This window comes from Bos indicus, chromosome 18 (assembly GCF_029378745.1).
Source record: "Bos indicus isolate NIAB-ARS_2022 breed Sahiwal x Tharparkar chromosome 18, NIAB-ARS_B.indTharparkar_mat_pri_1.0, whole genome shotgun sequence".
Lineage (NCBI taxonomy): Eukaryota > Metazoa > Chordata > Mammalia > Artiodactyla > Bovidae > Bos > Bos indicus.
The window spans coordinates 26328653-26342644 of record NC_091777.1 but is presented as its reverse complement, the minus strand read 5'-3'; positions in this window follow the sequence as shown (position 1 = coordinate 26342644).

Sequence of the window (13992 nt, the reverse complement as noted above, 5' to 3'; positions counted from 1 at the left end):
GAGTCTGGCGGGCTACAGTCCATAGGGTCGCACAGAGTTGGACACAGCTGAAGTGACTTAGCATGCACATACGCATGGGTACTTATGTGGTTTAGTGGAAAAAAGCTGGATGGTGCTCGGAGCCATGCCTGGCATTGGGCTGATGGGCCTGTGTCTGAGTCTTGCCCTTCTGGGCCAGGAGTGACTGGACAAACGGTGCCCGTTGGATCTCTTGCTGTGGCCCAAGCTCTGCGGCTCAAATGTGAGCTGTGAGAGCCTCGTGGATTCTTGACCTGGTTTTTCTCTGCTTTGTAGCCACTGAAACAGCTGGCCTTACTGCTGGCAGAGAACAGTCCTGGGCAACGGGCTGAAACCTGAGGAGGTGAATTTAAGCCGCAGATTTACAATACCTTCTATGAGCTTGGCAGGTGTAGCTGAAGTTGGTATTATCAGTAAACACAGCGCAGCCGTTGATCACACCGGGGAGATAGCCTTGACTGCCTTGACAAAGCCTTGAAATGTTCCCGTTAACTCCCCATTTGGAGTCTACATTGTGGACAGGGCTGGACCTGGGTTTGAGAGACTGCCACTTTTTGACCTTTGTGTTGCTGTTTAGTCGTTAAGTCGCGTCTGACTGTTTGCGACCCCAAGGACTGTATCCCGCCAGGCTCCTCTGTCCATGGGATTTCCCAGGCAAGAATACTGGAGTGGGTTGCCATTTCCTTTGCTCTTTCCAGATCAGGGATGGAACCTACGTCTCCTACATGGGCAGGCGGATTCTTTACTGCTGAGCAACCAGGGAAACCTTGCTGCTGCTAAGTCGCTTCAGTCGTGTCCGACTCTGTGCGACCCCATAGACGGCAGCCCACCAGGCTCCCCCATCCCTGGGATTCTCCAAGCAAGAACACTGGAGTGGGTTGCCATTTCTTTCTCCAATGCATGAAAGTGAAAAGTGAAAGGGAAGTCGCTCAGTCGTGTCCGACTCTTAGCGACCCCATGGACTGCAGCCTACCAGGCTCCTCCGTCCATGGGATTTTCCAGGCAAGAGTACTGGAGTGGGGTGCCATTGCCTTCTCCGTGGCCAGGTTAATTAATGGAGTCTCTGTTTCCTTTGTAAACTGAAAACAGGGTCCTTTGAGGTTGTGATGGCAGGAAGATGTAACAACGGCCAGGAAAAGCCTTGTGAACTTGAACCACTGGGCCCCGGAGGAGGTGGTGATGAACATGGTGCTTGGGACAACATAATGTGGGTTCTAGAATCAGTAAAACAGGGTCTCCAGCTGTGTGACCTCAGGCAAGTTGCTTAACCTCCCTGAACCTCAGTCATGTTACCTGTAAGATGGGGATAAGAGCAGTGCCAGGGTTGTTGGGAGGATTATATGTGATACAGGAGGTAGTGCAGTGTCTCCTACAGACTCATGTCCATTTGGCACCTGAGAGCATGACCTTGTTTGGAAATAGGGTCTTTGCAGAGATGGTCAAGTTAAGATGAGCTCATCCTGGATTAGAATGGGCCCTAATCCAATACAACTGATGTCCTTATAAGAGGAGGAAAGTTTGAATAGACACACAGAGAGGAAAGCATGATGTGGAGACAGAGTTTGGAAGAATTCGTCTACAAACCAAGGAACACCAAGGACTGCCAGCAACCAGCAAAAGCTGGAAGAGGCAAAGGTTTCTTTCCTGGAGCCTGCAGAGGGAGTGTGGCTCTGCTGCACCTTGAATTCTGACCCCTAACCTCCAGAACTGGGCAACAGTAAGCTTCTGTTGTTTAAGCCAGGGGTCCCCAACCCACAGGTCACAGACTGGTACCCATTGCTCACATGACCGCCTGAGTTCCCCACCCCCACCCTATCCCCTGTCCACAGAAAAGTTGTCTTCCACGAAACCAGTCCCAGATGCCCAAAAGGTTGGGGACTGCTGGTTTAAGCTGTCCAGTCTGTGGTCATTTGTTACAGCAGCCACAGGAAACTAATAAGTTTGAAGATCCAGAAAAAGTGCCCAGCGTGATCCCTGGCATGGCTAAGTGCTTTAGAAAAGTTAGCCACTGTTATCATGCCTGTGCGTGCTCAGTCACTTCAATCGTGCCTGACTCTTTATGACCCTATGCACTATAGGCGGCCAGGCTCCTCTGTCCATGAAATTTTCCAGGCAAGAGTACTGGAGTGGGTTACCATTTCCTTCTCCAGGGGATCTTTCTGACCCAGGGATTGAATCCACATCTGTGTCTCCTGCACTGCAGGCAGATTCTTTACCACTGAGCTACCAGAGAAACCCACTATTCCTGGAATTATCTTTATTAATGATTCAAGGTAGGTTGTCATGGCTACAGACTTGGTTGGAGGAAAGCCCTGTAGCCTTCCCAACTCAGACCTTGCTAGGAGTCAGGTGGGGAGGGGTGGCTGCCCCAGCTCTGGTCTCCGTGAGCCTTGCCTGGACAAGGTGGCTGCCCCTGGGGGCAATGACTGGCCCCCATGCATCTAGAGGGGTTCTACTGAGGTTTGCGGTGAATCTCCAGGGGCCCCTGTTGTGGGAAGGGTGGCAGCTGCCCCTGTGGCCTTGGCCTCCCAGGAGCCGCCTGGCGTGGCAACAGCCCAGGCCTGGTTTCTGGAGCCTGTCTTGGCAGACACCTCGTCAACCTGTCTGGCAACAACATTCCTCCGACACTTGGGCAGCCGGCTGTCATTCCACAGCTCGTTGTGGTTTTTTAACTTGTAGACGAAGAACATCAGCTGCGATTCACTGGGCAGTTCCGAGCCCAGCGTTTCCCCTGTGGTGCTCAGATCCTTCGCCTTCCGCCTGGCTTCTGTTCAGCTCCTGGAGGCAGATCTTCCGAGGCCCTCCCTCAGCAGGCAGGCAGGCAGGGACGCGCGGGCCTCTGGAATCCTTCCGACACCCCAGGACAGACTGACTTCATCTCTTGCCTCCCTCAGGGGCCCATTGCTGCTTCTGGGTTTGTGGTAAGCGGTGTCGATGTATGGGTTCCAGGTAAGAGTGAGCAGTGGAGAGAAGTAGCCACAGAATGCCTGGTTCTGGCACTTTCCTTGGACAGACCACTTGATCTTTTAGAGCTTCGTTTTTCACTTCTGTAAATGGAGATATTGTGAGGGCTTGAGAAATAATAAGAAGTGGAGGTGCCCTCCCTCAAATGGGCCCCACAGTGAGTGACTGTGAGTAGCAGGTCACATGGTGGGAGGGTTTGAACATGGTGTTTCCTGCTTCTTGTTGTTCAGTCACCTGGTCATGTCCAACTCTTTGTGACCCTGTGGACTGCAGCACACCAGGCCTCCCTGTCCTTCACCATCTCCTGAAGTTTGTCCAAATTCATGTCCATGGCATCGATGATGCCATCCAACCATCTCATCCTCTGACGCCCTCTTCTCCTTCTGCTTATGTCCACAAACTTACATTAGGGCCAAGGAGGCCTCAAAGGGAGAGGGGACAGGACTCTTGACTGCCCCAGCTGAAGGTCAAGGCTGTAAAAGCCTGTCTGTTGAACAGAGGGTAGCCCAGCTGAGTCCACTGTATGAATGGATGCTGGGTCCCCTGGAGCAGAGCTTACCACAGGGCACAGACTTAATCGAGGCACCGAGGACTGCATGTGTGTCCAGGTGGAGCAGTGACCAGGAGAGGAATCTGGTGTCTTGGAGGTGCTGGTGGTGAGTCAAAAGGACTCTGTGATACCACAAACCCAGGCATCTTTGCCAAGGGATGAGCATTAGTTAGTGTTAGTCACTCAGTTGTGTCATTCTCTTTGCAACCCCATGGATTGTAGACCACTAGGCTCCTTTGTCCATGGGATTCTCCAGGCAAGAGTACTGGAGTGGGTTGCCATTCCCTTTTCCAAGAGATCTTCCTGACCCAGGAATTGAACCTGGGTCTCCCACACTGTGGACAGATTCTTTACCATCTGAGCTGCGTGTCTGAGCCTGATCAAGACAGTAGATATTTCTCCCTGAGTGGAGTGTTTCTCAGCTGTTTGCCCCTCACTTTCTCTGAGTCTATGTTTCCAGCATTGGGTGCAGCCTTCTGGGTCCTGTGGGGTCAGGGATCCGCGTTGGTCATGGAGAGCATCCTGGTTGCAATTAGGCCAGATGCTGATGTGGTCCTTGGTCAGTTAGTGGGAGTGATGGGCAGAGACCTTGCAAGCAGCCCCTGAGGCTTTCAGGAAATGTGTGGAGTGGTGGAGAGGACCCCTAGGAAACACTGTGACATCTGGAGCTTGGCGCATGGACACACAGGGTGCTCTGCACCTTTGGCTTTGAGCTTGGCAAAGTCAACTCTGAGGCTATTCTAGTTATGAATATGCACAAATTCTGCCCTCAGTCAACCACCTGGGACCCCCAGAGCCTCAGTCACCATTTACCTAGGAGGCTTGTTTGCAGTGTGGGGATGGGCGGGGGCTTCCCAGGTGGCTCAGTGGTAAAGAATCCGCCTGCAATGCAAGACATGGAAGGTTTGATCCCTGAGTGGGGAAGATCCCCTGGAGAAGGAAATGACAACCCACTCTAATATCCTTGCCTGGGAAATCCCATGGAGAGAGAAGCCTGGCAGGCTACAATCCATGGGGTCGCAAAGAGTTGGACATGACTTAGCAACTAAACAACAACAGAAAACCCCTGTTAACTGTGGGGCTCGGAGCACTGCAGGGCTGGTGTGGGCAGCATCTGTTTCTACAGGTAAGGCTAGGGCTGATGGGAGAATCCAAAGTGGGCCACCCAGTCCCCGGTCTCCACTGTCAGCCAGCATCAGGCTCCAGAGATGGCATCATTTCAGCCAGGACAAGGTTAGACCTCAGCATTCTGGAGCATGTGCATGGCCATGTTTCTGGAACTCATTTCCTATCTAAGTCCCCTCCTATTTTTAACCACACTTGACTTTAACAAACAGGATTTGAGTATCTGCTACATGTTAAGCTTTGCGGCAGAAGAAAGAATAGCAATTGTGATAAAGGCAGTTGTCCTAACACAAGTGATCGTTTCTTTATCTGTAACAAGGGATAATAACAACATCCACCTCCTAGAGTGCTGTGAGGATTAAATGAGATCTTCCCCATAAGGCACTTAGCACATAGTGCCTGGCACATAGTAAGTGCACAGTAAATATTACCCATACGAATAATAGCTATTACAATTAAGACAGCCATTTATGAGGGCATGGAGGCTCAGAGAGTTTGAGTGCCTTGCTTAAGATCACACAGCTTGGGAGCCTGAATGAGGGAGCTCCAGGGTAATGGGAGAGGGTGACTAGTTCTCCAGAAGCTCCAATTCAGTGTCCTGAGTGAGCTAAGGGAAGGGCAGATGGTCCTGGGGGCACTCTGGCTAGGCAGTAGCAGGAAGGTCCCACGAGGAGGTGATATTTCTCCAGGGCCTCACTTGGTGAATGGGCTGTCATCATGGAAAGAACAGCATGTGCGAATGCAGGGAGGCGCAGACACATAGTAAACTCAGAACAGGAGAGTGCCTTGGGTGGAGCACTGGGAGAGAGGGCTGGGCAGGGAGGCTGCAGGCAGATGGCAAAGAGCCTTGAATGTATGCGGAGGACTGACACGGGGCGACAAGGACCCCACCAACTGTACCCTGAAGAGGCTGTATGGTACAATGGTTTAAGACCAGGCCTCTGGCACCTTCCTGGTGATCCAGTGGCGAGGACTCTGTGCTCCCAATGCAGGAGGCCCGGGTTCAGTCTCTGGTCAGGGAACTAAATCCCACACACCACAACTATAGAGCCCGCATGCCACAGTGAAGATCGGAGCGCCCACGTGCCACCACAAGACCTAGTACAGCCAAATAAATAAACAAATAAATAAGGGACTTCCCTGGTGGTCCAGTGGTTAAGAATCTACCTACCGATGCAGGGGGCACGGGTTTGATCCCTGATCTGGGAAGATCCCACATGCCTGTATGCCACAACTCCTGAGCCCATGTGCTGCAACGGAGACCCAGTGCAGCCATAAAAAACCAACCAACCAAACAAACAAACCTGGGCCCTGGAGCCAGTCTGCCTGGGGTCACCTCCACAGAACAGGGCCAATAGCAGCACATGTACTCCAGGGCTGGAGGAATAAGCCAGGAGCCCCTAGCCTCGGGGTATGTCCCCTCAGCCTTTGTCAGCCTGGCTGCCAGGCACGTGGGTTTGACCCCAGTGCTGAGACGCTCAGAGGCAGTTACAATCTCCAGGACAGAGCTTCCTTTGTTCCCTTATGGCCAGACTGTCCACGGCCAGTTGCCCAAAGAGGTGGGTGCAAGAGGATGTGCCTACGTGGACGGGGGAGGTTTGTCTGGCGGAAGGTGCTTTCTGGGTCGTCTGCCCTTGGAAATCTAGACAGGAAAACTGTGCCTCTAAGACCCTCTGGGAATCTCCTCTTGCAGCAGTTAAGTTGCCGGAACAGCAGAAGTAGAATGAATTCCTGACTCCTATTGGCCAATTTTGCCTTCATTTTGGGTCCCCCCGCACCTGCGCACCTGGCTCGGGGTCAAGTCTGGGTCGATGTTGCCTCTGGAATGGCTGCATCTGTCTGGGACCCCACTAGTGCCAGACTGTACCAGTTTGAGGGGCCCTCAGCAGCAGAAGGTACTTTCTATGCTCACTTTCTGGGATGCTGCAATGTTTTTAGGCCACCAAGAGAGACCCTGGCCAGCCCAGGCTCTCTGTTTCCTGGGCCTTCCCATCAGAGCCACACTTCTGATGCTCAGGGTCTCCTCCTAGCCACGTGCCCTGACTTGGCCTCCATCTGTCTTCTTCCCCATCCCTTCAGGCCTGCACCTGCTGTTTGATTCATGGCTCCTTCTGCTTCCAAGGAGGTCGGAGGCTCCCATCACTACTGGTTGGAATCTGGAACCATCACCTGCCACTTGGGTGTCTTGGTACATACATTTCCCAGGCTCAGGGTGCTTGCAGGAGGGGGTGACTGGGAGGGGCTGGGTGTGAGGCCTCCAGGAGGCAAATCTCAGAGGGAGCTCTGGCCCAACCTCTGTGTGGTCTCCCTCCCTCCCTTCCTACCTTCTTTTCTTCTTTCCTTTCTCTCTTAAACAGCTTTATTGAAATGTAATTAACATAGCATAAAATTTACTCATTTAAAGTGTACAATTCAGTGGTTTTCAGTATGCTTGCGGAACTATGCAACCATTCCCCATAACCTAATTTGAGAACATTTCATCACCCCTTCAAAGAAGCCCCATTAGCAGCACTCCCCATTTCCCCCTCCCTTCCAGGCCCCTGGCAATCACTCCTCTCCTTTCTTCTCCTGGCGTTCATTTGTCAAGCAACTGTCAACAGTGAGGCCAGAGCCCCAGGTTCGCAGCTGGAATTACCCCTCCCTCAGACCAGGACTTCAGGCGGCAGAACCTCAGAATCCCACAGTCATTCTTTCCAACTTGCCTACTCACTCCCTTGTGGTTTTAGTTCACCCACTCATCCTCCTCATTTATCCAGGGAGGTGACAGGAGACCCAGAGAAGGGAAGAAACCTGCCCAAAGTCATGCAGTGGTTGGGAACACAACTCCTGGCCTGGAGTACTCTGCTTTCTCAGCTCCAAGCTGCCTTCCCCCAGCTGCCCCCTACACATTCCTGGGCCCAGTCACTCTTATAACATTGTACTCCAGTTTCTCCATCTTGTAAAATGAGAATTATAACACCTACCTCACATATCATTGTGAGGATTAAATGAAACCTAAAGCAATCCTGTATGTAGAGTTTAGCCCAGTGCTTGGCACATGGCAATCCCTGGGTAGAAGCAAGTTAAATCACATCGATTTAGCTTGGAATGCCAGGCCCTGCACACTCTGGTTGTTTGGGATGGGTGGCGGTCCTCCCCCACCCCGTGAAGATGACGATGGGAGCCACTGAAACTGCCCAGGTCCTAGTCACTGCTTCCCCGTCACCTGGGAGCTGGTGATGTCGGCAGGGCTGGCGGAAGGTTGAGACTTGTCATGATGACTAACAACCCAGAGCTGTGGGAGTCTGGTTAATCAGCAGCATCAAAACTTCCCGTGGCTGTTTGCAAACAAGGGCCACCCCCAGAGGAGGAGGACCAGAGGCAGGGGAGAGGCCATGGGGCTGCTGAAGAAGCTGGGTGAGCCATGCTGGCAGCGCCAAGAGGCTGTCAGGTGGTCAGGAGCCGGGGTTGTGGTTGTCCGGAAAACATAGCTTCCCTCACCCGGCTGCTGCCTCTGCGTACCTGCTCCTGCCCCCTGAGAAATGAAAAGTGATTGCAGATACCAGGGTCTCTTGAGTGATTTACTTTCCAGGAGTGACTGATAGGTGCTTCCCAAGTGGCGCAGTGGTAAAGAATCTGTCTGCCAATGCAGGAGATGCAGGAGAAATGGGTTGGATCCCTGGGTTGGGAAGATCCCCTGAAGTAGGAAATGACAACCCATTCTAGTATTCTTGCCTGGGAAATCCCATGGACAGGGGAGCCTGGAGGGCTACAGTCTATGGGGTCACACATGAGTTGGACACGACTGAGCATGTGAGTGGCTCTCGCGAGAACACAGGATGAGGTTGCAGGCTGGGGTCAGAGCAGAGACAATCTTAGTAATGCTGATGGCCACCTGAGCAGTCTGCCAAGGTTGTGGGATGTTCCAGAACCCACCTGGGAAGGTGTCTGGGGGCTTGAAGAGCAGACAGAAAGGGGGTGCGCTGACTCAGCTCTCTTAGCTGGGCCTAGGCCAGCCCAGCAGACAGAAACCCAGCAAAGGAACCAGACACTCCCCTCCCTGACAGCCATCGCTCAGGCGTCTAATGTGCCTCATGCCTCACGGGGGAACCAGCCCAGGCGAGAATTCCAGATCCAAGAGAAAAACTGTAAATTAGTACAAAAAGTAGCTCTCGTCTAAAATGCTGCCAGTGACAGCGTAAAGTGTAAATTTGGTACAGCCCATCTGATGGCAATCTGGCAACATGTTTAGAAAGTGTAAAAAAAAAAATGATCAGACTCTTTATTCAGATTTTATGAAGTTAACAACCCCACTCCCCCTCTCCTGTCTCCTACCCTGTCCCCAGGGCATGAACAGGCTGTGTGTAGGGAGATGTCACAGCAATGCTGTTTATAAATGTGTAAAAATGGGAGCTACTCACATATCTGATCCCATGGAATGGCCAGTTCAGTGGTGGCAGAGCCGTTCAGAGGTATATTATGCAGCCATTTAAAATGTTTATTCTTTTCAGTCATTTTTTACAGGGTGCTAGGTGTACCCCACACCGTGCAAGCCCAAGGTCGAATGGGCCCTGGGCCTCATCCTCAGTCTTGGTCCTGCAGTTCAGAAAAGGGGAGACCTTAGTAGGAAAAAGTCACTTGGAAAATCCCTTGTTCTATGATGTAACGTGAGAAAAAGGCAGAGTAGAAAATTGTCTCCACGGTCTGCCTCCCACTATAACCGCAGCTGGTGCACCAGATGCCGGGCTCTGGGTGTAACGTGTTTGCTCTTATTTACTTCTCACACCAGCCCAATGAGTTAGTTACCTTGTCACAGGAGGAAACTGAGGCACAGAGGAAGTGAAGGAGCCAGAGTTCAGACCCCCAACCACTTGACCCTCAAACCTAGTTTTAACCATTGCTCTCTACTGTCTCCCTTTACTACAGAAATAATGTCTTTTGAAAGTTAACAGTGTTCTGAGCTTCCCTGGTGGCTCAGACAGTAAAGAATCTGCCTGCAATGTAGGAGACCCGGGTTCGACTCTTGGATCCGGAAGATCCCCTGGAGAAGGGAATGGCTACCCACTCCAGTATTCTTGCCTGGATACAAGAGCCTGGAGGGCTATGGTCCATAGGTCATATAGAGTCAGACATGACTGAGCGTCTAACACTGTCACACTTTCACTAGAGAGAAAATCTGGGCCAATGACAATAAGTGAAGAGTGGTGGGGTTTGGGGGCATGGATGATTTGTCCTCTCTTGATTTCTACTACATTTGTGCAGGAAAAAATAAAAATTGAAGTTAAAAAACAAACCCCTACCCCAGCAATCTAGAATTTGCAGCAGATGGGGAAAAATGAATGGGGAAGTTGAAAAAAAGCAGGGATGATGTGAATAATGCATGTCTTGGCTTAGAACAAGGAGAGAGAGAACGATTTAGGAACAAGAAGAGAGCCAGGGAGGGAGCTTTTTGGGAAAGGAAGTCCAGGGCTTCTGGATGATCCCAGGAAAGGGCTGACTCAAAGGGAAGCCGTGGAGGCAGGGCTCATCTCCCTCGGTCACCCTTCCTCCATCTCTTTATTACCTGGTATACTTAAGTACATATCTCCTTAGTGTCTGCATTCCTCTCATTTTTTAGACTACAGGAAATGATAAGGGGATAAAACTCTCTGTTTCCTTTCTGCCCTGGAATGCTAGGAGAGGGGTATCTGCCAAATTCTTCCTCAGATCATCAAGAGGCTTCAGGTTCCCCTCACCTGGGAGCTGGGAAGCACTGCTGAGCCCAACTTCCCTGGCAAATGCAGCAGGTCAGTCACTGTCTAAATATTTTAGAGCAAGAGTGGTCTGGGGGGAAGGTTGCCTTGATTCCCAGCAGAGACCTTTGGAAGTGGGAGCAAGCTTTTCCTCGTTAATACAGCTTTTAGAAGGAGGGAGGGCCCAGAGGGGAGGGGAGAGGGGAGAGGCGGGGACCATTTGTTCAAATACCCGATGGGCACTGAGTGCTAAGCTGAGCCTGTAACAGAGGAGAGTCAGGATTAACAGTCCAGCCCCGGGGTCATCTAAGAGCCCACACCTTCACGTCCACTGAGAAGCGTGACTTCCTCAGAGCTGGGAGGTGTGAATCAAAGGCCAGCACCCCCCTACCCCTGCAAAGAGCCAACCCCCAAGTATGCTCAGAGATCAAAGGCTTGAGTCCTGCTGCTGGTGAGGAGTCAAACTCGTGCTTGCAGGGCTGAGTGCAGAGCCCTGCCTGTGCCCTCCTGGGATCCTCCAAGCTCTTTCTGCACTGTCCATGACGGGATGTATCAAGTCTACTGGAAAGGCTTCAAAACAGCAGCTAATTGAGTCAGAATTACTTACTGTGTGACTCAGCTCCGGGAGGTACCCTCTGACTTCAAGAAGCTGTTTGTTACAGGAACATGTACTGATCACGCTTTTCACAGGGGCAGGGGGCTCCTAACTGACCACATTGGAATGATTCCCTAAGAATCCTTTCACTTACTCCTTTTTTTCTTTAAACTTTTTCTTCTGTATTGGGGTATAGCCAATTAACAAGTAGTGTTGTGACAGTTTCAGGCGAACAGCAAAGGGACCCAGCCATACATATACATGTATCCATTCTCCCCCAAACCCCTCTCCCATCCAGGCTGCCACATAACATTGAGCAGAGTTCCCTGTGCTGTACAGTAGGTCCTTGGCTGTGTTGTTCGATCACCAAGTCATGTTTGATTCTTCAAGATCCCATGGACTGCAGCATGCCAGGCTTCCCTGTCCCTCACCACCTCCTGGAGTCTGCTCAAACTGATGTCCATTGAATTGGTGATGCCATCCCACCATCTCACCCTCTATCATCCTTTTCTCCTTCTGCCTTCAATCTTCCGATCACGCTTGTTGGTTATCCATGTTTAATATAGCAGTGTACGTCTCATTAAGTCTTTTATGTTATTTACACGGGAAGAAAGTCTGTTCATACATGTTTAGCGCAGCCTGTTCTTTCCCTCTGTGATCCCTGTGTGATCTCGTTCTTTATTTACCTGATGTGATGCCAGGCACCTACTGCCTGTTGGACCAGAGTCTGTAGCAGAGGCCTTCCCTGTAATCCAGTTAGGAATGAGTCCTGAGCTCAAGGAGACGATGGTGTAGACAGGAGAGACCTTTACAATCCAGCATGGGGGGTGCTGCAGGGGAGTGAGCAGTCAGGAGACTGTAGTGCCTGGTAGGGTCAAGGAAGGTGACCTCTAAGCTTGAAGGAGAAACAGGAGCTTCCCAGGTGAAGGTGGGTGGAGGCTGGTAGGAATGAGGTGAGAAGAGAGGCCTCTAGAGAACAGCATTACAAAGGCCTGAAGGTGACTGAGTCTCAACTTCAGTCATTAGAACTGGAAAATCGTGTACATCTTAGGTGTGCTTAACTCTGATTGCTACAAGAATCAGATCAAACAGAACTGGCTTATTACCACCCCCTTTTTGCTGCCCTCTATGCAGAAGAACCCCTTGAGCCCTTGACTACCTCTCAGATGGGTGCCTGAAGTTAAGGGCTTTCAGACTCTTTGAACAACAATGGTGTTGCCCCCTCTTTCCTGGAGGATGGGTCAATGTGGATACGAGCCTGCAGCATTCCATTGTTCAGGCACTCAGTCGTGTCCAACTCTTTGTGACCCCATGGACTCAGTATGCCAGGCTTCCTGTCCTTCACCGTCTCCTGGAGTTTGCTCAAACTCACGTCCCATTGAGTTGGTGATGCCATCCAACCATCTCATCCTCTGCTGCCCCCTTCTCCTTTTGCCTTCAATCATTCCCAGCATAAGGGTCTTTTCCAAAGAGTCGGCTCTTCGCATCAGGTGGCCAAAGTATTGGAGCTTCAGCTTCTGGCCACTGCATTCTTATGGCCCTCCCAGGGGCATCTATGCCTCTGCCAGGGGGAAGGTAGGCTGAACCCAAGAGTCCTCACTCGTGGGCTCAGGACCTCGGCATCGGGGTGGCCAAGTTTCACTTTCCGTGTGGCTGGGGAGAATTGGCAGCCTCCATATCAAACCATCAGTGAAGTTTCTGGGATAGAAATATACCCCGAAGTCACTGATGTGTAGTTTCTGACATTGTGCAACCTTAAACTAAATTCCAGCAATCATAAAGCAATTTGGTGTTGCATTTCAAGTCAGAGTTTTACTGGAATTTGGCAAATGCTTCCTCAACCATCTCAGTTTTCTTTTTCCTTCACTGGTGCTTTGAACTTAGTAAACTCCAGCACCTATATATATATGGTTATACTGTATGTTTGTGTATATGTATATATACGCAGGCTTTCCTGGTGGTTCAGTGGTAAAGAATCCACCTGCCAATGCAGCAGACATGGGTTCAATCCCTGGGTCAGGAAGATCTCCTGGAGGAGGAAATGGCAACCCACTCCAGTATTCTTGCCTGGAGAATCCCATGGACAGAGAACCCTGGAAGGCTGCAGTCCGTGGGGTTGCAAAGAGTGAAACACAGCTTGGCGACCGAACAACAACAACAACATGTACACACACACACACACACACACACACCCCTATTGGGTTCATATCTCAGCAGTAGCATACACCGGGTTTATCAATGAACTTTAGGAGGCTCAGTTTCCCCTCCTGAAAATGGGGGCTATGATGGTACCCACCTCATAGGTGCTTGGGGTTAAACGAGATCTTGTTTTTAAAGAGCTCAGCGCAGTGCCTGGCACAGTGATAACTGTGATAAATGGTAGCTATTATGTGCAGAGAGGAAAAAAAACTGTACTAAAATGTTGGCAGCACTTATCTCTAGTGGGTGGGATTATGGTTACAATGAACATCTATTACTTTTGTAATCAGAGGAAACGAACAATAAATGTTATTATTAATTTAAAAATCTGGCTTCGGCTTTGTCGAAAGGAACCTGCAGTTAATGTCAACGTGCCGGCTGTAAGTAAGACAGGGCATCCGGTTCTGTATCAGGACTTGGAAAGACAGATACTCCCACCCGATCCCTCTGCCCAGTCAAACATTAGGGTCTACAATGAAAGGAGATACTTGGTCAAGGATCTAGAGAAAATTTGTCCTCATCTGACCTTGCAGTCCCCCTGACCACTGCTGTCTGCGGGGCAGTCAAAGGGAAAGTGCCTCTCAAATTATGACCGGCTCTCCTATTGGGAGGGTTTTCTGGGGTTCTTAGTTAGAAATCCAACTCTATAGGAAACCATTCCACAAGAGTGACTCGGGACTTCCCTTGTGGTCCAGTGGTTAAGACTCCGCACTGCCAATGCAGGGGACGCAGGTTTGATCCTGGGTCCGGAAACTAGAATCCCCCATGCCTTGTGGCTTGGACAAAAATATAAAAACAAAAACCAGAAGAGTGACAGGCACCCTTTATTG